The sequence below is a fragment of the Cololabis saira genome, chromosome 14 (genome assembly GCF_033807715.1).
Source record: "Cololabis saira isolate AMF1-May2022 chromosome 14, fColSai1.1, whole genome shotgun sequence".
NCBI classification, from domain to species: domain Eukaryota; kingdom Metazoa; phylum Chordata; class Actinopteri; order Beloniformes; family Belonidae; genus Cololabis; species Cololabis saira.
The window spans coordinates 45,623,023-45,648,170 of NC_084600.1; the positions used below are offsets into that span (position 1 = coordinate 45,623,023).

The following is a 25,148-nucleotide window of genomic DNA, read 5'->3' on the forward strand; positions in this document are numbered from 1 at the left end:
TGGGAATTTCATTTGTTTTCTGTGTTTTGTATCTTTACAGACTAAAAAACTGTAGTTTAAAGTAGGAATGGGTGATATTTTACCAAAAATCCAAAAAATTCCCCACGGTAAGAATTTGTATCTCACGGTAAAAATGATAAATTCCTGTTGATGATGTTTTTGTGTAAAACTGATTTATGGAAGGAGGGAAGAAAGAAAGAAAGAAAGATAGAAAGAAAGAAAGAAATGAGCCTGAAAGAAAGAAAGAAAGAAAGAAAGAAAGAAAGAAAGAAAGAAAGAAAGAAAGACAGAAAGAAAGAAAGAAAGAAAGAAAGAAATGAGCCTGAAAGAAAGAAAGAAAGAAATGAGCCTGAAAGAAAGAAAGAAAGAAAGAAAGAAAGAAAGAAAGAAAGAAAGAAAGAAAGAAAGAAAGAAAGAAAGACAGAAAGAAAGAAAGAAAGAAATGAGCCTGAAAGAAAGAAAGAAAGAAAGAAAGAAAGAAAGAAATGAGCCTGAAAGAAAGAAAGAAAGAAAGAAAGAAAGAAAGAAAGAAAGAAAGAAAGAAAGAAAGAAAGAAAGAAAGAAAGAAAGAAAGAAAGAAATGAGCCTGAAAGAAAGAAAGAAAGAAAGAAAGAAAGAAAGAAAGAAAGAAAGAAAGAAAGAAAGAAAGAAAGAAAGAAAGAAAGAAAGAAAGAAAGAAAGAAAGTTCAGTCCGGTTATAAAAGGTCGGGGTTACGAGAGGACAGTCGTCTGTTGCTAGAAAGACGGTGAGTGTCGGCGTTCAGGAACTAAATCCCAGCCGTCGGTGACACCGACACCCCCCACGTACGCCGGCAGGTAAACCAACGCTGCAGCTTTGTGTGGCGGGGGCGACGAGCACCTACAGGTGCACCTACGGGTGCTCCGGGACAAAAGGCCACACTACACCTCACATTCTCTCACGTTTCCTGTCCAGTCAATCAGTAAAACGCAGTGCAGGATCCGACTCTCCCGGCGTTTCATCTCCTTGATTTGGGGAAGTGGGAGCTCACGATGGATCTCCTTTGTCCCGCGTTAGTGAGACGCTCTGCCTCGTTTAGTTATTGATTAGTTATAAATGCTGCAGCAGCCGTGGAGGCCAGGAGGCCGGGAGCGTAATGCAGGATCTGACTGGTTCTTTCTGGCAGAGATTCTTCATTTCTGGTTGTTTTAGTTCAGTAAAAACAGCTAACGGTTGAAGCTTGGAGTTGTAGCGACGCCCCGTGCAGGAATGGTTAGTATTTACCAGTAAAGGAGAGTTGGTAGGAAAGGAAAGGAGAGTTAGTGGGAAAGGAGAGTTAGGCCCAATCCCAATTCAACTTCACTCGCCCTTCTTTTCTTCCCTACCCCCTAAAAAAGAAGGGGGAGATTTTAGGGCACTTGAGATCTAGGGCACTTGGCCCAGGGTCCTGTCCCATTTCTCCTACTCCCCCTCGTTTTCATCCCTACCCTGATCAGGAAGCTGAGAGCCAAAAGCTGTTTTAATTTCAGCTGTAGTGCTGTTAATATGGCACTTTATTAAGTTTTAATATTTTTTCAGGTATAAAGGTAACCGTTAAGATCCCCAGATCTCTCAGTTTCGAGATTTCTGTCTGCCGGCTACGGAGCTTGGGTCTGCGTTAAATCGACGCAGAGCCTACGGCGTAGCTTACGTAACCTACGGCGTAGCTTACGTAACCTACGCCGTAGGCTACGTAGCCTACGGCGTAGGTTACGTAACCTACGCCGTAGGCTACGTAGCCTACGCCGTAGGTTACGTAAGCTACGGCGTAACCTAACAGTCTTTACTCCGGCGCGATCTTAGCGAACAACGGACAAAAAAGGGATTATGTACATTCACTGAGTGAATATTATGAAAGTAAAATATTGGTTTGTAACTAGAAATGTAATCAAAACGCATTTTTATGCAGAAACTAACTCAAAAAATTTATTTTATTCACAAAAAAATAAGAAATGTCCGCCATGTTTTTTTTTTTTTTTATTCAGTCCGCAAATGACGACGAAAAGCATTCTGGGAAATTTTCATACCCCCTCGCTCGCGAAGTCAGCATCTGAAATCCCTCGATCCGTAGGGGCTATTCTCAGCCCCTAGCCCTCAGTATGCCCCTCCCCCTAGGTGGAAAGAGGAATTGGAACCACTACCTTCACGGGAACGCGCAAAAGTTAGGGGAAGTGAAGAAAACGAGGGCGAGGGGGAGAATTGGGACGCAGCCTTAGTGGGAAAGGAAAGGAGAGTTTGTGGGAAGCTCTGCCTCGTTTAGTTATTAATTAGGGCCAGAGCACTTACAGTGCGAAGGTCCTATTGTATCTGTAGGAATTATTATTGTTCTGACGAAATAAGGGTCTTTTTTCCCCTAAACGTGCCCAAAAAGTCACCAAATTGTGCACCAAGCCAGACCTGGTGATAAATGTGATATTTAATGGTTTGCATTAATGGGCGTGGCCTAACGGCTCAACAGCGCCCCCTAGAAAACTTTGATCCTCAAGCCCCACAATACGGTTTGACGTACATGCAGGAAAATCGGTACACACCTGTATCATGTCACAACTTAAAGAAAAGTCTCTTTGAGCCATGGCCGAAACCCAACAGGAAGTCGGACATTTTGAACATTTTCAATTAATCGTGTCATTTTGGCACAATTTATGCCATTCCTTCGGCAGTTAATTCGGCCCGAACCGTAACGTGCCCCCAAGTGTGTTATACATCAAAATGTGCGTCTCCATCCTCCGACACCATTACTTTTCTCTTTCAAAAGTGTTACCGTGGCGACGCTAGACGCCAAAAAGCGCACCCCCCCTTCATGTGATTGGTCCATATTTGATAGTTCCCCAAAAGTCACCAAATTTTGCACCAAGCCAGGCCTGGGGATAAATTTGATATTTCATGGTTTGCATTAATGGGCGTGGCCTAACGGCTCAACAGCGCCCCCTAGAATACTATTCTCTGCCATAACTTTTGAAAGGTTTGACATAAAGAGTCGTGGGTGGTGTCATGGGACTCGATATTGAGTCCTTGACCATAATTAGTGAAAATTAGCCCCGCCCCTTCTTCTGATTGGTTGTTCCTTTTTTCTGCTATAACTTTTGAATGTTTTGACATAGGAAGTCGTGGGCGGTGTCATTTCTGATATGCTTATGGGGGCGGTGGCCGTGAGTGCGAGGGCCCGTTCATCGCTGCTTGCAGCTTTAATTAGTGCCACGGCTGCGCCACGTGGCACTCCTCCTCCATAGCTTCGCAATGGAGGAGGAGTGCCTCGTGCGCAGCACGAGGCACTCTTAATATTGCTCAGGCTTATTATTTATTAGTGCCACGGCTGCGCCACGTGGCACGCCTCCTCCATTGAGATGCGCAAGCTCAATGGAGGAGGAGTGCCTCGTGCGCAGCACGAGGCACTAATACTATTGCTCAGGCTTATTAGTGCCACGGCTGCGCCACGTGGCACGCCTCCTCCATTGAGATGCGCAAGCTCAATGGAGGAGGAGTGCCTCGTGCGCAGCACGAGGCACTAATACTATTGCTCAGGCTTATTAGTGCCACGGCTGCGCCACGTGGCACGCCTCCTCCATTGAGATGCGCAAGCTCAATGGAGGAGGAGTGCCTCGTGCGCAGCACGAGGCACTCATACTATTGCTCAGGCTTATTTATTTATTTATTTATTATTATATATTCTTCCGTATAAACTTCGGCGCGTAACTAGTTGCGCAGCTTTGAGAAAACTCAAAAAGTAAAAACGTAGAAACGTGCGACTTAATCGGGACTTCATGGGAATGACTTTTATTAGCGATTGGCGTGCACGTTTTTGCGCAACGTGCACAAACGTGCGCTTTTTGCCCCATCCGGAACGCATTGCGTGAACTTTGGGGCCTCACCACTCGCACACCGTTACTCGAAAAATTCTGAACCGATTTAGAAAGTTGTAGGCCCTGAATTTAACTACAGTCTTGTGGATTTTCAGAACGATGGCACGAATAGTTTTTGCGCGAAGTGCAAAAACATTTCCAAATTTCCAAACTAATGGGGAAGATTTTCCCATGTATTTGTATGGGGCAGCATTTCACACTGTGGGTGTGAAATGTCCGGTGAAGGTTAAAAAAAAAAAAAAATCACCTTTTTTCTGAGTCACGTATCTTTCTCATACTTGCACGTAGAAACGTCATTCAAACTTCAAAACGGAGGAAAACTTTTCTTCTCTCTCTAAACCCCGGACTGTTTTTTCCTAAAATGTACACTTTTCAAGATATGAGCCCTCAAGCGAGGACTAAAAAACCCCCTTTTTCAAATCTAGAGTGGAGGTTTTAATTGATCAGAACCCTGAAAAAATGACCATAATTTTTATTTGTAACTCGACCTCACGGCCGAACCGTAAAAGCTGGACAGATAATTTTTGGTCAGAATGTAGACATACATTTTGGTATTCTTAAAATGTGACTTTGACAGGCGTGGTGTGCACAAAATTTAAACGGGGAGACTAAGAGCCATGCCAATTCCTGTCTCTCTCTCCATTCACTGCAATGTTAAAAAAAAATTTCTTCAAAAAAATCTCATTTTTGTTTTCGAATTGCCGTTACTAACACATTTTAAGGAATATCTGAATAAAATTAAGATTGTCAGAATCTTCCGGGTTCTGTCTCTCTCACGATGTCTTTGTTTTTCTGCTAGGAGCTACAGTTTGATTACAAGGTGAAGTTATTTGAGGCTTGTCAAATCCCAAAAACTAGCTGAGTCATTCCAATACAATATACACTACCATACTTCCGGGTCATGTGACCCAGAACTAGTCACATGACCCACTCAATGCAGACTTCATAATACTTTACCTTGGATAATGGAGGAATCTGAACCCTGACCTTTTGACCTTACATGATCCCCAGTCCTGCTGGGGACAGGTTCATGGGATATATATGTATATTATTATTATTATTATACATATAAATATTTACATTTGTATATTATATATACATATTAGCCCCGCCCCTTCTTCTGATTAGTCCAATATCTTTTGAATGGTTTCACATAGAGACTCACGGGTGGTATCAAATGACTAAGTATCGAGCCCCTGACCCTCATTGGTGCAAATTAGCCCCGCCCCTTCTTCTGATTGGCTGATACGTTAAAGTCCAATATCTTTTGAATGGTTTGACATACAGAGACATGGGTGGTGTCAAATGACTAAGTATCGAGTCCCTGACCCTCATTGGTGCAAATTAGCCACGCCCCTTCTTCTGATTGGCCGATACGTTATAGTCCAATATCTTTTGAATGGTTTGACATACAGAGACATGGGTGGTGTCAAATGACTAAGTATCGAGTCCCTGACCCTCATTGGTGCAAATTAGCCCCGCCCCTTCTTCTGATTGGCTGATACGTTAAAGTCCAATATCTTTTGAATGGTTTGACATACAGAGACATGGGTGGTGTCAAATGACTAAGTATGGAGTCCCTGACCCTCATTGGTGCAAATTAGCCCCGCCCCTTCTTCTGATTGGCTGATACGTTAAAGTCCAATATCTTTTGAATGGTTTGACATACAGAGACATGGGTGGTGTCAAATGACTAAGTATGGAGTCCCTGACCCTCATTGGTGCAAATTAGCCACGCCCCTTCTTCTGATTGGCCGATACGTTATAGTCCAATATCTTTTGAATGGTTTGACATACAGAGACATGGGTGGTGTCAAATGACCAAGTATCGAGTCCCTGACCCTCATTGGTGCAAATTAGCCACGCCCCTTCTTCTGATTGGCTGATACGTTAAAGTCCAATATCTTTTGAATGGTTTGACATACAGAGACATGGGTGGTGTCAAATGACTAAGTATCGAGTCCCTGACCCTCATTGGTTCAAATTAGCCCCGCCCCTTCTTCTGATTGGCCGATACGTTATAGTCCAATATCTTTTGAATGGTTTGACATAGAGAGTCATGGGTGGTGTCAAATGACTAAGTATCGAGTCCTTGACCTTCATGGGTGCATCCCGCGATCATCCGGCAGTAGTCCGTGGCACTTCAAAATTTCCCGGGAATTTTGGTCTAGTTAGTGCCACGGCTGCGCCACGTGGCACGCCTCCTCCATTGAGATGCGCAAGCTCAATGGAGGAGGAGTGCCTCGTGCGCAGCACGAGGCACTAATACTATTGCTCAGGCTTATTAGTGCCACGGCTGCGCCACGTGGCACGCCTCCTCCATTGAGATGCGCAAGCTCAATGGAGGAGGAGTGCCTCGTGCGCAGCACGAGGCACTAATACTATTGCTCAGGCTTATTCTTTATTATTATTATTCCATATTCTTCCGTATGAACTTCGGCGCGTAACTAGTTGCGCAGCTTTGAGAAAACTCAAAAAGTAAAAACGTAGAAACGTGCGACTTAATCGGGACTTCATGGGAATGACTTTTATTAGCGATTGGCGTGCACGTTTTTGCGCAACGTGCACAAACGTGCACTTTTTGCCCCATCCGGAACGCATTGCGTGAACTTTGGGGCCTCACCACTCGCACACCGTTACTCGAAAAATTCTGAACCGATTTAGAAAGTTGTAGGCCCTGAATTTAACTACAGTCCTCTGGATTTTCAGAACGATGGCACGAATAGTTTTTGCACGAAGTGCAAAAACATTTCCAAATTTCCAAACTAATGGGGAACTGTTTTCCCATGCATTTCAATGGCGCCATTCAAAGCGGAAGGGAAAATGTTGAGAAAAAAAAGACAAAATTCACCTTTTTTCCAAGTCACGTATCTTTCTCATACTTGCACGTAGAAACGTCATTCAAACTTCAAAACGGAGGAAAACTTCTCTTCTCTCTCTAAACCCCGGACTGTTTTTTCCTAAAATGTACACTTTTCAAGATATGAGCGCTCAAGCGAGGACTAAAAAACCCCCTTTTTCAAATCTAGAGTGGAGGTTTTAATTGATCAGAGTGAGCAGAACCCTGAAAAAATGACCATAATTTTTATTTGTAACTCGACCTCACGGCCGAACCGTAAAAGCTGGACAGATAATTTTTGGTCAGAATGTAGACATACATTTTGGTATTCTTAAAATGTGACTTTGACAGGCGTGGTGTGCACAAAATTTAAACGGGGAGACTAAGAGCCATGCCAATTCCTGTCTCTCTCTCCATTCACTGCAATGTTAAAAAAAAAATTCTTCAAAAAAATCTCATTTTTGTTTTCGAATTGCCGTTACTAACACATTTTAAGGAATATCTGAATAAAATTAAGATTGTCAGAATCTTCCGGGTTCTGTCTCTCTCACGATGTCTTTGTTTTTCTGCTAGGAGCTACAGTTTGATTACAAGGTGAAGTTATTTGAGGCTTGTCAAATCCGAAGAACTAGCTGAGTCATTCCAATACAATATACACTACCATACTTCCGGGTCATGTGACCCAGAACTAGTCACATGACCCACTCAATGCAGACTTCATAATACTTTACCTTGGATAATGGAGGAATCTGAACCCTGACCTTTTGACCTTACATGATCCCCAGTCCTGCTGGGGACAGGTTCATGGGATATATATGTATATTATTATTATTATACATATAAATATTTACATTTGTATATTATATATACATATTAGCCCCGCCCCTTCTTCTGATTGGCCGATACGTTATAGTCCAATATCTTTTGAATGGTTTGACATAGAGACTCACGGGTGGTATCAAATGACTAAGTATCGAGCCCCTGACCCTCATTGGTGCAAATTAGCCCCGCCCCTTCTTCTGATTGGCTGATACGTTAAAGTCCAATATCTTTTGAATGGTTTGACATACAGAGACATGGGTGGTGTCAAATGACTAAGTATCGAGTCCCTGACCCTCATTGGTGCAAATTAGCCCCGCCCCTTCTTCTGATTGGCCGATACGTTAAAGTCCAATATCTTTTGAATGGTTTGACATACAGACACATGGGTGGTGTCAAATGACTAAGTATCGAGTCCCTGACCCTCATTGGTGCAAATTAGCCCCGCCCCTTCTTCTGATTGGCCGATACGTTATAGTCCAATATCTTTTGAATGGTTTGACATAGAGTGTCACGGGTGGTATCAAATGACTAAGTATCGAGTCCCTGACCCTCATTGGTGCAAATTAGCCCCGCCCCTTCTTCTGATTGGCTGATACGTTAAAGTCCAATATCTTTTGAATGGTTTGACATACAGAGACATGGGTGGTGTCAAATGACTAAGTATCGAGCCCCTGACCCTCATTGGTGCAAATTAGCCCCGCCCCTTCTTCTGATTGGCTGATACGTTAAAGTCCAATATCTTTTGAATGGTTTGAAATACAGAGACATGGGTGGTGTCAAATGACTAAGTATCGAGTCCCTGACCCTCATTGGTGCAAATTAGCCACGCCCCTTCTTCTGATTGGCCGATACGTTATAGTCCAATATCTTTTGAATGGTTTGACATACAGAGACATGGGTGGTGTCAAATGACTAAGTATCGAGTCCCTGACCCTCATTGGTGCAAATTAGCCCCGCCCCTTCTTCTGATTGGCCGATACGTTATAGTCCAATATCTTTTGAATGGTTTGACATACAGAGACATGGGTGGTGTCAAATGACTAAGTATCGAGTCCCTGACCCTCATTGGTGCAAATTAGCCCCGCCCCTTCTTCTGATTGGCCGATACGTTAAAGTCCAATATCTTTTGAATGGTTTGACATACAGACACATGGGTGGTGTCAAATGACTAAGTATCGAGTCCCTGACCCTCATTGGTGCAAATTAGCCCCGCCCCTTCTTCTGATTGGCCGATACGTTATAGTCCAATATCTTTTGAATGGTTTGACATAGAGAGTCATGGGTGGTGTCAAATGACCAAGTATCGAGTCCTTGACCTTCATGGGTGCATCCCGCGATCATCCGGCAGTAGTCCGTGGCACTTCAAAATTTCCCGGGAATTTTGTCTAGTTAGTGCCACGGCTGCGCCACGTGGCACGCCTCCTCCATTGAGCTGCGCAAGCTCAATGGAGGAGGAGTGCCTCGTGCGCAGCACGAGGCACTCATACTATTGCTCAGGCTTATTTATTATTTATTATATATTCTTCCGTAAAAACTTTGTCCGGCTACTCCTCCTACAGCTTTGAGAAAACGCGAAAAGTAAAAACGTAGAAACGTGCGCCTTAATCGGGAATCGATGGGTATGACTTTTATTAGCGATTGGCGTGCACGTTTTTGCGCAACGTGCACAAACGTGCGCTTTTTGCCCCATCCGGAACGCATTGCGTGAACTTTGGGGCCTCACCACTCGCACACCGTTACTCGAAAAATTATGAACCGATTTAGAAAGTTGTAGGCCCTGAATTTAACTACAGTCCTGTGGATTTTCAGAACGATGGCACGAATAGTTTTTGCACGAAGTGCAAAAACATTTCCAAATTTCCAAACTAATGGGGAGCTCATTTTCCCTATGTATTCCTATGGCGCCATTCAAAGCGGATGGGAAAATGTCGAGAAAAAAGACAAAATTCACCTTTTTTCTGAGTCACGTATCTTTCTCATACTTGCACGTAGAAACGTCATTCAAACTTCAAAACGGAGGAAAACTTCTCTTCTCTCTCCAAACCCGAAACAGTTTTTTCCTAAAATGTACACTTTTCAAGATATGAGCCCTCAAGCGAGGACTGGAAATCACTTTTTTTCAAATCTAGAGCACGGGAGTCAGTTTGCTAGAGTGTAGTTACACTGAAAAAAAAACATGATTTCTTATTTGTAACTCGAGGTCACGGCCAAACCGTAAAAGGTAGACAGATAATTTTTGGTCAGAATATAGACATAGGTGTTGTGATTTATAAAATGTGACTTTGACAGGCGTGGTGTGCACAAAATTTTAACGGGGGAGCCAACAGACACGCCAGTTCCTGTCTCTCTCTTCATTGACTCCCATGTTAAATGAAGTTTTCTTAAAAAAAATCTCATTTTTGTTTTCGAATTGCCGTTACTAACACATTTTAAGGAATATCTGTATGAAAATAACATTTAGATAATCTGGTAGGTTCTCTGTTTCTCAAAATGTTTTCGTTTTTCTGCTAAGAGCTACGGTTTGAGCGCAAAGTGGAGTGATTTCAGGTTTGTCACAACCAAAAATCCAGCTGAGTCATTCCCGCTCCCTCTGTATCAGGTTCTTGTTGCCCCTAGCAACCAGAGCTCAGCTGTTGACTGATTAGACTGACCCAGAACTGGTCACATGACTCACTCAGTACAGACTTCATAGTATAACCTGGAAAATGGAGAAATCTGAACCCTGACCTTTTAACCTTAGATGAACACACACACACACACACACACACACACACACACACACACACACACACACACACACACACACACACACACGATAGGTGTTATTATGGGATGTCAGGTGTTTTTATAGGATGTTAGTGTTATTATGGGATGTCAGGTGTTTTTATAGGATGTTAGTGTTATTATGGGATGACAGGTGTTTTTATAGGATGTTAGTGTTATTATGGGATGTCAGGTGTTTTTATAGGATGTTAGTGTTATTATGGGATGGCAGGTGTTTTTATAGGATGTTAGTGTTATTATGGGATGGCAGGTGTTTTTATAGGATGTTAGTGTTATTATGGGATGTTAGTGTTATTATGGGATGGTAGGTGTTTATTATGGGATGGTAGTGTTATTGGTGTTAGCGGTCCCGTTAGCGGTTCTGTTAGCGGTCCTGTTAGCGATCCCGTTAGCGGTCCCGTTAGCGGTCCAGTTAGCGATCCCGTTAGCGGTCCAGTTAGCGACCCCGTTAGCGGTCCCGTTAGCAATCCCGTTAGCGGTCCCGTTAGCGGTTGTTAGCGATCCCGTTAGCGATCCCGTTAGCGGCTTGGTTAGCGATCCCGTTAGCGGCTCGGTTAGCGGTCCCGTTAGCGGTTCAGTTAGCGATTCCGTTAGCGATCCCGTTAGCGGTCCCGTTAGCGGTCCAGTTAGCGATCCCGTTAGCGGTCCAGTTAGCGACCCCGTTAGCGGTCCCGTTAGCGGTTCCGCTAGCGGTTGTTAGCGATCCCGTTAGCGGTCCCGTTAGCGGTTCAGTTAGCGATTCCGTTAGCGATCCCGTTAGCGGTCCCGTTAGCGGTCCAGTTAGCGATCCCGTTAGCGGTCCAGTTAGCGACCCCGTTAGCGGTTCCGCTAGCGGTTCCGCTAGCGGTTGTTAGCGATCCCGTTAGCGGTCCCGTTAGCGGTTCTGTTAGCGGTTCTGTTAGCGGTCCTGTTAGCGGTTCCGTTAGCGGTTGTTAGCGGTCCCGTTAGCGATCCCATTAGCGGCTCGGTTAGCAATCCCGTTAGCGGCTCGGTTAGCGGTCCCGTTAGCGGTTCAGTTAGCGATTCCGTTAGCGATCCCGTTAGCGGTACCGTTAGCAGTCCAGTTAGCGATCCCGTTAGCGGTCCAGTTAGCGACCCCGTTAGCGGTCCCGTTAGCAATCCCATTAGCGGTCCCGTTAGCGGTTCCGCTAGCGGTTGTTAGCGATCCCATTAGCGGTTCTGTTAGCGGTTCTGTTAGCGGTCCCGTTAGCGGTTCTGTTAGCGGTTCTGTTAGCGGTTCTGTTAGCGGTCCCGTTAGCGATCCCATTAGCGGCTCGGTTAGCGGTCCCGTTAGCTATCCCGTTAGCGATCCCGTTAGCGATCCCGTTAGCTGTCCCGTTAGCGGTCCCGTTAGCGGTCCCGTTAGCGGTTCCGTTAGCGGTCCCGTTAGCGGTCCCGTTAGCGGTTCCGTTAGCGGTTGTTAGCGGCTCGGTTAGCGATCCCGTTAGCGGCTCGGTTAGCGGTCCCGTTAGCGGTCCCGTTAGCGATCCCGTTAGCGATCCCGTTAGCGGTTCAGTTAGCGGTTCTATATTTTCTGTAATAACTTTTGAATGGTTTGACATAGAGAGTCATGGGTGGTGTCATTGGAATCTGTATCGAGTCCTTGACCTTCATGGGTGCAAATAAGCCCCGCGATCATCCGGCAGTAGTCCGTGGCACTTCAAAATTTCCCGGGAATTTTGTCTAGTTAGTGCCACGGCTGCGCCACGTGGCACGCCTCCTCCATTGAGATGCGCAAGCTCAATGGAGGAGGAGTGCCTCGTGCGCAGCACGAGGCACTAATACTATTGCTCAGGCTTATTTATTTATTATTCCATATTCTTCCGTATAAACTTCGGCGCGTAACTAGTTGCGCAGCTTTGAGAAAACTCAAAAAGTAAAAACGTAGAAACGTGCGCCTTAATCGGGAATCAATTGGTATGACTTTTATAAGCGATTGGCGTGCACGTTTTTGCGCAACGTGCACAAACGTGCGCTTTTTGCCCCATCCGGAACGCATTGCGTGAACTTTGGGTCCTCACCACTCGCATATCGTTACTCGAAAAATTCTGAACCGATTTAGAAAGTTGTAGGCCCTGAATTTAACTACATTCCTGTGGATTTTCAGAACGATGGCACGAATAGTTTTTGCACGAAGTGCAAAAACATTTCCAAATTTCCAAACTAATGGGGACCATGTATTTGTATGGGGCAGCATTTCACACTGTGTGTGGGATGAGGTTAAAAAAAAAAAAATCACCTTTTTTCTGAGTCACCTATCTTTCTCATACTTGCACGTAGAAAGGTCATTCAAACTTCAAAACGGAGGAAAACTTCTCTTCTCTCTCTAAACCCCGGACTGTTTTTTCCTAAAATGTACACTTTTCAAGATATGAGCGCTCAAGCGAGGACTGGAAATCACTTTTTTGTCAAATCTTCAGTGCGGTTCTAATTGATCAGAGTGCGAGAGACTTTAAAAAAATGATCATAATTTTTATTTGTAACTCGACCTCACGGCCAAACCGTAAAAGGTAGACAGATCATTTTTGGTCAGAATATAGACATAGGTTTTGTGATTCATAAAATGTGACTTTGACAGGCGTGGTGTGCACAAAATTTGAACGGGGAGACTAACAGCCATGCCAAATCCTGTCTTTCTCTCCATTGACTCCCATAATAAATAACGTTTTCTTCAAAAAAATCTCATTTTTGTTTTCGAATTGCCGTTACTAACACATTTTAAGGAATATCTGAATAAAATTAAGATTGTCAGAATCTTCCGGGTTCTGTCTCTCTCACGATGTCTTTGTTTTTCTGCTAGGAGCTACAGTTTGATTACAAGGTGAAGTTATTTGAGGCTTGTCAAATCCGAAGAACTAGCTGAGTCATTCCAATACAATATACACTACCATACTTCCGGGTCATGTGACCCAGAACTAGTCACATGACCCACTCAATGCAGACTTCATAATACTTTACCTTGGATAATGGAGGAATCTGAACCCTGACCTTTTGACCTTACATGATCCCCAGTCCTGCTGGGGACAGGTTCATGGGATATATATGTATATTATTATTATTATACATATAAATATTTACATTTGTATATTATATATACATATTAGCCCCGCCCCTTCTTCTGATTGGCCGATACGTTATAGTCCAATATCTTTTGAATGGTTTGACATAGAGACTCACGGGTGGTATCAAATGACTAAGTATCGAGCCCCTGACCCTCATTGGTGCAAATTAGCCCCGCCCCTTCTTCTGATTGGCTGATACGTTAAAGTCCAATATCTTTTGAATGGTTTGACATACAGAGACATGGGTGGTGTCAAATGACTAAGTATCGAGCCCCTGACCCTCATTGGTGCAAATTAGCCCCGCCCCTTCTTCTGATTGGCTGATACGTTAAAGTCCAATATCTTTCGAATGGTTTGACATACAGAGACATGGGTGGTGTCAAATGACTAAGTATCGAGTCCCTGACCCTCATTGGTGCAAATTAGCCACGCCCCTTCTTCTGATTGGCTGATACGTTAAAGTCCAATATCTTTTGAATGGTTTGACATACAGAGACATGGGTGGTGTCAAATGACTAAGTATGGAGTCCCTGACCCTCATTGGTGCAAATTAGCCCCGCCCCTTCTTCTGATTGGCTGATACGTTAAAGTCCAATATCTTTTGAATGGTTTGGCATACAGAGACATGGGTGGTGTCAAATGACTAAGTATGGAGTCCCTGACCCTCATTGGTGCAAATTAGCCACGCCCCTTCTTCTGATTGGCCGATACGTTATAGTCCAATATCTTTTGAATGGTTTGACATACAGAGACATGGGTGGTGTCAAATGACCAAGTATCGAGTCCCTGACCCTCATTGGTGCAAATTAGCCACGCCCCTTCTTCTGATTGGCTGATACGTTAAAGTCCAATATCTTTTGAATGGTTTGACATACAGAGACATGGGTGGTGTCAAATGACTAAGTATCGAGTCCTTGACCTTCATGGGTGCATCCCGCGATCATCCGGCAGTAGTCCGTGGCACTTCAAAATTTCCCGGGAATTTTGGTCTAGTTATTATATATTCTTCCGTAAAAACTTTGTCCGGTAACTAGTCCCACAGCTTTGAGAAAACGCGAAAAGTAAAAACGTAGAAACGTGCGCCTTAATCGGGAATCGATGGGTATGACTTTTATTAGCGATTGGCGTGCACGTTTTTGCGCAACGTGCACAAACGTGCGCTTTTTGCCCCATCCGGAACGCATTGCGTGAACTTTGGGGCCTCACCACTCGCACACCGTTACTCGAAAAATTCTGAACCGATTTAGAAAGTTGTAGGCCCTGAATTTAACTACAGTCCTGTGGATTTTCAGAACGATGGCACGAATAGTTTTTGCACGAAGTGCAAAAACATTTCCAAATTTCCAAACTAATGGGGAGATTTTCCCATGTATTTGTATGGGGCAGCATTTCACACTGTGGGTGGGAGGAGGTTAAAAAAAAAAAAAAAAAAAACTTTTTTCTGAGTCACGTATCTTTCTCATACTTGCACGTAGAAACGTCATTCAAACTTCAAAACGGAGGAAAACTTCTCTTCTCTCTCCAAACCCGAAACAGTTTTTTCCTAAAATGTACACTTTTCAAGATATGAGCCCTCGAGCGAGGACTGGAAATCACTTTTTTTCAAATCTAGAGCACGGGAGTCAGTTTGCTAGAGTGTAGTTACACTGAAAAAAAAACATGATTTCTTATTTGTAACTCGAGGTCACGGCCAAACCGTAAAAGGTAGACAGATCATTTTTTGTCAGAATATAGACATAGGTGTTGTGATTTATAAAATGTGACTTTGACAGGCGTGGTGTGCACAAAATTTTAACGGGGGGCCCAACAGACGCGCCAATTCCTGTCTCGCTGTTCATTGACTCCCATGTTAAAAAACATTTTCTTAAAAAAAATCTCATTTTTGTTTTCGAATTGCCGTTACTAACACATTTTAAGGAATATCTGAATGAAAATAAGATTGACAGAATGTTCTGGGTTCTCTGTCTCTCACGATGTTTTCATATTTCTGCTAAGAGCTACGGTTTGACAGCAAAGTGGAGTGATTTGAGGTTTGTCACAACCGAAAATCTAGCTGTCATTCCCGCTCCCTCTGTATCAGGTTCTTGTTGCCCCTAACAACCAGATCACAGCTGTGCTGATTAGACTGACCCAGACCTGGTCACATGACACAGTCCTTATAGACTTCATGTAATATAACCTGGAAAATGGAGGAATCTGAACCCTGACCTTTTGACCTTACATGATCCCCAGTCCTGCTGGGAACAGGTTCATTGGATATATATGTATATTATTATTATTATACATATAAATATTTACATTTGTATATTATATATACAAATTAGCCCCGCCCCTTCTTCTGATTGGCCGATACGTTAAAGTCCAATATCTTTTGAATGGTTTGACATACAGAGACATGGGTGGTGTCAAATGACTAAGTATCGAGCCCCTGACCCTCATTGGTGCAAATTAGCCCCGCCCCTTCTTCTGATTGGCTGATACGTTAAAGTCCAATATCTTTTGAATGGTTTGACATACAGAGACATGGGTGGTGTCAAATGACTAAGTATCGAGTCCCTGACCCTCATTGGTGCAAATTAGCCACGCCCCTTCTTCTGATTGGCCGATACGTTATAGTCCAATATCTTTTGAATGGTTTGACATACAGAGACATGGGTGGTGTCAAATGACTAAGTATGGAGTCCCTGACCCTCATTGGTGCAAATTAGCCCCGCCCCTTCTTCTGATTGGCCGATACGTTATAGTCCAATATCTTTTGAATGGTTTGACATAGAGAGTCATGGGTGGTGTCAAATGACTAAGTATCGAGTCCCTGACCCTCATTGGTGCAAATTAGCCCCGCCCCTTCTTCTGATTGGCTGATACGTTAAAGTCCAATATCTTTTGAATGGTTTGACATACAGAGACATGGGTGGTGTCAAATGACTAAGTATGGAGTCCCTGACCCTCATTGGTGCAAATTAGCCACGCCCCTTCTTCTGATTGGCCGATACGTTATAGTCCAATATCTTTTGAATGGTTTGACATACAGAGACATGGGTGGTGTCAAATGACTAAGTATCGAGTCCCTGACCCTCATTGGTGCAAATTAGCCACGTCCCTTCTTCTGATTGGCTGATACGTTAAAGTCCAATATCTTTTGAATGGTTTGACATACAGAGACATGGGTGGTGTCAAATGACTAAGTATCGAGTCCCTGACCCTCATTGGTGCAAATTAGCCCCGCCCCTTCTTCTGATTGGCCGATACGTTATAGTCCAATATCTTTTGAATGGTTTGACATAGAGAGTCATGGGTGGTGTCAAATGACTAAGTATCGAGTCCCTGACCCTCATTGGTGCAAATTAGCCCCGCCCCTTCTTCTGATTGGCTGATACGTTAAAGTCCAATATCTTTTGAATGGTTTGACATACAGAGACATGGGTGGTGTCAAATGACTAAGTATGGAGTCCCTGACCCTCATTGGTGCAAATTAGCCACGCCCCTTCTTCTGATTGGCCGATACGTTATAGTCCAATATCTTTTGAATGGTTTGACATACAGAGACATGGGTGGTGTCAAATGACTAAGTATCGAGTCCCTGACCCTCATTGGTGCAAATTAGCCACGCCCCTTCTTCTGATTGGCTGATACGTTAAAGTCCAATATCTTTTGAATGGTTTGACATACAGAGACATGGGTGGTGTCAAATGACTAAGTATCGAGTCCCTGACCCTCATTGGTGCAAATTAGCCCCGCCCCTTCTTCTGATTGGCCGATACGTTATAGTCCAATATCTTTTGAATGGTTTGACATAGAGAGTCATGGGTGGTGTCAAATGACTAAGTATCGAGTCCCTGACCTTCATGGGTGCATCCCGCGATCATCCGGCAGTAGTCCGTGGCACTTCAAAATTTCCCGGGAATTTTGTCTAGTTAGTGCCACGGCTGCGCCACGTGGCACGCCTCCTCCATTGAGATGCGCAAGCTCAATGGAGGAGGAGTGCCTCGTGCGCAGCACGAGGCACTCATACTATTGCTCAGGCTTATTTATTTATTTATTTATTATTATATATTCTTCCGTATAAACTTCGGCGCGTAACTAGTTGCGCAGCTTTGAGAAAACTCAAAAAGTAAAAACGTAGAAACGTGCGACTTAATCGGGACTTCATGGGAATGACTTTTATTAGCGATTGGCGTGCACGTTTTTGCGCAACGTGCACAAACGTGCGCTTTTTGCCCCATCCGGAACGCATTGCGTGAACTTTGGGGCCTCACCACTCGCACACCGTTACTCGAAAAATTCTGAACCGATTTAGAAAGTTGTAGGCCCTGAATTTAACTACAGTCTTGTGGATTTTCAGAACGATGGCACGAATAGTTTTTGCACGAAGTGCAAAAACATTTCCAAATTTCCAAACTAATGGGGAAGATTTTCCCATGTATTTGTATGGGGCAGCATTTCACACTGTGGGTGTGAAATGTCCGGTGAAGGTTAAAAAAAAAAAAAAATCACCTTTTTTCTGAGTCAGGTATCTTTCTCATACTTGCACGTAGAAACGTCATTCAAACTTCAAAACGGAGGAAAACTTTTCTTCTCTCTCTAAACCCCGGACTGTTTTTTCCTAAAATGTACACTTTTCAAGATATGAGCCCTCAAGCGAGGACTAAAAAACCCCCTTTTTCAAATCTAGAGTGGAGGTTTTAATTGATCAGAGTGAGCAGAACCCTGGAAAAAATGACCATAATTTTTATTTGTAACTCGACCTCACGGCCGAACCGTAAAAGCTGGACAGATAATTTTTGGTCAGAATGTAGACATACATTTTGGTATTCTTAAAATGTGACTTTGACAGGCGTGGTGTGCACAAAATTTAAACGGGGAGACTAAGAGCCATGCCAATTCCTGTTTCTCTCTCCATTCACTGCAATGTTAAAAAAAAATTTCTTCAAAAAAATCTCATTTTTGTTTTCGAATTGCCGTTACTAACACATTTTAAGGAATATCTGAATAAAATTAAGATTGTCAGAATCTTCCGGGTTCTGTCTCTCTCACGATGTCTTTGTTTTTCTGCTAGGAGCTACAGTTTGATTACAAGGTGAAGTTATTTGAGGCTTGTCAAATCCAAAAAACTAGCTGAGTCATTCCAATACAATATACACTACCATACTTCCGGGTCATGTGACCCAGAACTGGTCACATGACACAGTCAATGCAGACTTCATAATACTTTACCTTGGATAATGGAGGAATCTGAACCCTGACCTTTTGACCTTACATGATCCCCAGTCCTGCTGGGGACAGGTTCATGGGATATATATGTATATTATTATTATTATACATATAAATATTTACATTTGTATATTATATATACAAATTAGCCCCGCCCCTTCTTCTGATTGGCCGATACGTTATAGTCCAATATCTTTTGAATGGTTTGACATACAGAGTAATGGGTGGTGTCAAATGACTAAGTATCGAGTCCCTGACCTTCATTGGTGCAAATTAGCCCCGCCCCTTCTTCTGATTGGCCGATACGTTATAGTCCAATATCTTTTGAATGGTTTGACATACAGAGACATGGGTGGTGTCAAATGACTAAGTATCGAGTCCCTGACCCTCATTGGTGCAAATTAGCCACGCCCCTTCTTCTGATTGGCCGATACGTTATAGTCCAATATCTTTTGAATGGTTTGACATACAGAGACATGGGTGGTGTCAAATGACTAAGTATCGAGTCCCTGACCCTCATTGGTGCAAATTAGCCACGCCCCTTCTTCTGATTGGCTGATACGTTAAAGTCCAATATCTTTTGAATGGTTTGACATACAGAGACATGGGTGGTGTCAAATGACTAAGTATCGAGTCCCTGACCCTCATTGGTGCAAATTAGCCCCGCCCCTTCTTCTGATTGGCTGATACGTTAAAGTCCAATATCTTTTGAATGGTTTGACATACAGAGACATGGGTGGTGTCAAATGACTAAGTATGGAGTCCCTGACCCTCATTGGTGCAAATTAGCCACGCCCCTTCTTCTGATTGGCCGATACGTTATAGTCCAATATCTTTTGAATGGTTTGACATACAGAGACATGGGTGGTGTCAAATGACTAAGTATCGAGTCCCTGACCCTCATTGGTGCAAATTAGCCCCGCCCCTTCTTCTGATTGGCCGATACGTTATAGTCCAATATCTTTTGAATGGTTTGACATAGAGAGTCATGGGTGGTGTCAAATGACCAAGTATCGAGTCCTTGACCTTCATGGGTGCATCCCGCGATCATCCGGCAGTAGTCCGTGGCACTTCAAAATTTCCCGGGAATTTTGTCTAGTTATTATTTATTATTCCATATTCTTCCGTATGAACTTCGGCGCGTAACTAGTTGCGCAGCTTTGAGAAAACTCAAAAAGTAAAAACGTAGAAACGTGCGACTTAATCGGGACTTCATGGGAATGACTTTTATTAGCGATTGGCGTGCACGTTTTTGCGCAACGTGCACAAACGTGCGCTTTTTGCCCCATCGTGAACGCATTGCGTGAACTTTGGGGCCTCACCACTCGCACACCGTTACTCGAAAAATTATGAACCGATTTAGAAAGTTGTAGGCCCTGAATTTAACTACAGTCCTGTGGATTTTCAGAACGATGGCACGAATTGTTTTTGCACGAAGTGCAAAAACATTTCCAAATTTCCAAACTAATGGGGACCATGTATTTGTATGGGGCAGCATTTCACACTGTGTGTGTGATGAGGTTAAAAAAAAAAAAAATCACCTTTTTTCTGAGTCACCTATCTTTCTCATACTTGCACGTAGAAACGTCATTCAAACTTCAAAACGGAGGAAAACTTCTCTTCTCTCTCTAAACCCCAGACTGTTTTTTCCTAAAATGTACACTTTTCAAGATATGAGCCCTCAAGCGAGGACTGGAAATCACTTTTTTGTCAAATCTTCAGTGCGGTTCTAATTGATCAGAGTGCGAGAGACTTTGAAAAAATGACCATAATTTTTATTTGTAACTCGAGCTCACGGCCGAACCGTAAAAGCTAGAAAGATAATCTTTGGTCAGAATGTAGACATAGATGTTGAGATTCAAATAATATGACTTTGACAGGCGTGGTGTGCACAAAATTTGAACGGGGGAGCCAAGAGTCACGCCAAATCCTGCCTCTGTCTCCATTGACTCTAATGTTAAAAAAAGTTTTCTTCAAAAAAATCTCATTTTTGTTTTCGAATTGCCGTTACTAACACATTTTAAGGAATATCTGAATAAAATTAAGATTGTCAGAATCTTCCGGGTTCTGTCTCCCTCACGATGTCTTTGTTTTTCTGCTAGGAGCTACAGTTTGATTACAAGGTGAAGTTATTTGAGGCTTGTCAAATCCGAAGAACTAGCTGAGTCATTCCAATACAATATACACTACCATACTTCCGGGTCATGTGACCCAGAACTAGTCACATGACCCACTCAATGCAGACTTCATAATACTTTACCTTGGATAATGGAGGAATCTGAACCCTGACCTTTTGACCTTACATGATCCCCAGTCCTGCTGGGGACAGGTTCATGGGATATATATGTATATTATTATTATTATACATATAAATATTTACATTTGTATATTATATATACATATTAGCCCCGCCCCTTCTTCTGATTGGCCGATACGTTATAGTCCAATATCTTTTGAATGGTTTGACATAGAGACACACGGGTGGTATCAAATGACTAAGTATCGAGCCCCTGACCCTCATTGGTGCAAATTAGCCCCGCCCCTTCTTCTGATTGGCTGATACGTTAAAGTCCAATATCTTTTGAATGGTTTGACATACAGAGACATGGGTGGTGTCAAATGACTAAGTATCGAGTCCCTGACCCTCATTGGTGCAAATTAGCCACGCCCCTTCTTCTGATTGGCCGATACGTTATAGTCCAATATCTTTTGAATGGTTTGACATACAGAGACATGGGTGGTGTCAAATGACTAAGTATCGAGTCCCTGACCCTCATTGGTGCAAATTAGCCACGCCCCTTCTTCTGATTGGCCGATACGTTATAGTCCAATATCTTTTGAATGGTTTGACATACAGAGACATGGGTGGTGTCAAATGACTAAGTATCGAGTCCCTGACCCTCATTGGTGCAAATTAGCCACGCCCCTTCTTCTGATTGGCCGATACGTTATAGTCCAATATCTTTTGAATGGTTTGACATACAGAGACATGGGTGGTGTCAAATGACTAAGTATCGAGTCCCTGACCCTCATTGGTGCAAATTAGCCCCGCCCCTTCTTCTGATTGGCCGATACGTTAAAGTCCAATATCTTTTGAATGGTTTGACATACAGAGACATGGGTGGTGTCAAATGACTAAGTATCGAGTCCCTGACCCTCATTGGTGCAAATTAGCCACGCCCCTTCTTCTGATTGGCCGATACGTTATAGTCCAATATCTTTTGAATGGTTTAACATACAGAGACATGGGTGGTGTCAAATGACTAAGTATCGAGTCCCTGACCCTCATTGGTGCAAATTAGCCACGCCCCTTCTTCTGATTGGCTGATACGTTAAAGTCCAATATCTTTTGAATGGTTTGACATACAGAGACATGGGTGGTGTCAAATGACTAAGTATCGAGTCCCTGACCCTCATTGGTGCAAATTAGCCACGCCCCTTCTTCTGATTGGCCGATACGTTATAGTCCAATATCTTTTGAATGGTTTGACATAGAGAGTCATGGGTGGTGTCAAATGACAAAGTATCGAGTCCTTGACCTTCATGGGTGCATCCCGCGATCATCCGGCAGTAGTCCGTGGCACTTCAAAATTTCCCGGGAATTTTGTCTAGTTATTATTTATTATTCCATATTCTTCCGTATGAACTTCGGCGCGTAACTAGTTGCGCAGCTTTGAGAAAACTCAAAAAGTAAAAACGTAGAAACGTGCGACTTAATCGGGACTTCATGGGAATGACTTTTATTAGCGATTGGCGTGCACGTTTTTGCGCAACGTGCACAAACGTGCGCTTTTTGCCCCATCGTGAACGCATTGCGTGAACTTTGGGGCCTCACCACTCGCACACCGTTACTCGAAAAATTATGAACCGATTTAGAAAGTTGTAGGCCCTGAATTTAACTACAGTCCTGTGGATTTTCAGAACGATGGCACGAATTGTTTTTGCACGAAGTGCAAAAACATTTCCAAATTTCCAAACTAATGGGGACCATGTATTTGTATGGGGCAGCATTTCACACTGTGTGTGTGATGAGGTTAAAAAAAAAAAAAATCACCTTTTTTCTGAGTCACCTATCTTTCTCATACTTGCACGTAGAAACGTCATTCAAACTTCAAAACGGAGGAAAACTTCTCTTCTCTCTCTAAACCCCAGACTGTTTTTTCCTAAAATGTACACTTTTCAAGATATGAGCCCTCAAGCGAGGACTGGAAATCACTTTTTTGTCAAATCTTCAGTGCGGTTCTAATTGATCAGAGTGCGAGAGACTTTGAAAAAATGACCATAATTTTTATTTGTAACTCGAGCTCACGGCCGAACCGTAAAAGCTAGAAAGATAATCTTTGGTCAGAATGTAGACATAGATGTTGAGATTCAAATAATATGACTTTGACAGGCGTGGTGTGCACAAAATTTGAACGGGGGAGCCAAGAGTCACGCCAAATCCTGCCTCTGTCTCCATTGACTCTAATGTTAAAAAAAGTTTTCTTCAAAAAAATCTCATTTTTGTTTTCGAATTGCCGTTACTAACACATTTTAAGGAATATCTGAATAAAATTAAGATTGTCAGAATCTTCCGGGTTCTGTCTCCCTCACGATGTCTTTGTTTTTCTGCTAGGAGCTACAGTTTGATTACAAGGTGAAGTTATTTGAGGCTTGTCAAATCCGAAGAACTAGCTGAGTCATTCCAATACAATATACACTACCATACTTCCGGGTCATGTGACCCAGAACTAGTCACATGACCCACTCAATGCAGACTTCATAATACTTTACCTTGGATAATGGAGGAATCTGAACCCTGACCTTTTGACCTTACATGATCCCCAGTCCTGCTGGGGACAGGTTCATGGGATATATATGTATATTATTATTATTATACATATAAATATTTACATTTGTATATTATATATACATATTAGCCCCGCCCCTTCTTCTGATTGGCCGATACGTTATAGTCCAATATCTTTTGAATGGTTTGACATAGAGACACACGGGTGGTATCAAATGACTAAGTATCGAGCCCCTGACCCTCATTGGTGCAAATTAGCCCCGCCCCTTCTTCTGATTGGCTGATACGTTAAAGTCCAATATCTTTTGAATGGTTTGACATACAGAGACATGGGTGGTGTCAAATGACTAAGTATCGAGTCCCTGACCCTCATTGGTGCAAATTAGCCACGCCCCTTCTTCTGATTGGCCGATACGTTATAGTCCAATATCTTTTGAATGGTTTGACATACAGAGACATGGGTGGTGTCAAATGACTAAGTATCGAGTCCCTGACCCTCATTGGTGCAAATTAGCCACGCCCCTTCTTCTGATTGGCCGATACGTTATAGTCCAATATCTTTTGAATGGTTTGACATACAGAGACATGGGTGGTGTCAAATGACTAAGTATCGAGTCCCTGACCCTCATTGGTGCAAATTAGCCACGCCCCTTCTTCTGATTGGCCGATACGTTATAGTCCAATATCTTTTGAATGGTTTGACATACAGAGACATGGGTGGTGTCAAATGACTAAGTATCGAGTCCCTGACCCTCATTGGTGCAAATTAGCCCCGCCCCTTCTTCTGATTGGCCGATACGTTAAAGTCCAATATCTTTTGAATGGTTTGACATACAGAGACATGGGTGGTGTCAAATGACTAAGTATCGAGTCCCTGACCCTCATTGGTGCAAATTAGCCACGCCCCTTCTTCTGATTGGCCGATACGTTATAGTCCAATATCTTTTGAATGATTTAACATACAGAGACATGGGTGGTGTCAAATGACTAAGTATCGAGTCCCTGACCCTCATTGGTGCAAATTAGCCACGCCCCTTCTTCTGATTGGCTGATACGTTAAAGTCCAATATCTTTTGAATGGTTTGACATACAGAGACATGGGTGGTGTCAAATGACTAAGTATCGAGTCCCTGACCCTCATTGGTGCAAATTAGCCACGCCCCTTCTTCTGATTGGCCGATACGTTATAGTCCAATATCTTTTGAATGGTTTGACATAGAGAGTCATGGGTGGTGTCAAATGACAAAGTATCGAGTCCTTGACCTTCATGGGTGCATCCCGCGATCATCCGGCAGTAGTCCGTGGCACTTCAAAATTTCCCGGGAATTTTGTCTAGTTATTTATTATTAGTGCCACGGCTGCGCCACGTGGCACTCCTCCTCCATTGAGCTGCGCAAGCTCAATGGAGGCGGAGTGCCTCGTGCGCAGCACGAGGCACTCTTACTATTGCTCAGGCTTATTCTTTATTATTATTATTCCATATTCTTCCGTATGAACTTCGGCGCGTAACTAGTTGCGCAGCTTTGAGAAAACTCAAAAAGTAAAAACGTAGAAACGTGCGACTTAATCGGGACTTCATGGGAATGACTTTTATTAGCGATTGGCGTGCACGTTTTTGCGCAACGTGCACAAACGTGCACTTTTTGCCCCATCCGGAACGCATTGCGTGAACTTTGGGGCCTCACCACTCGCACACCGTTACTCGAAAAATTCTGAACCGATTTAGAAAGTTGTAGGCCCTGAATTTAACTACAGTCCTCTGGATTTTCAGAACGATGGCACG

General features: G+C 43.3%; 1 protein-coding gene across 1 annotated transcript in view; it reads left to right on the forward strand.

The window, feature by feature from the left end:
* slc8a2a (solute carrier family 8 member 2a) overlaps positions 1-25,148 on the forward strand; it is a 105,794-nt gene that overhangs the window by 3,059 nt on the left and 77,587 nt on the right. The window lies entirely within an intron of this gene.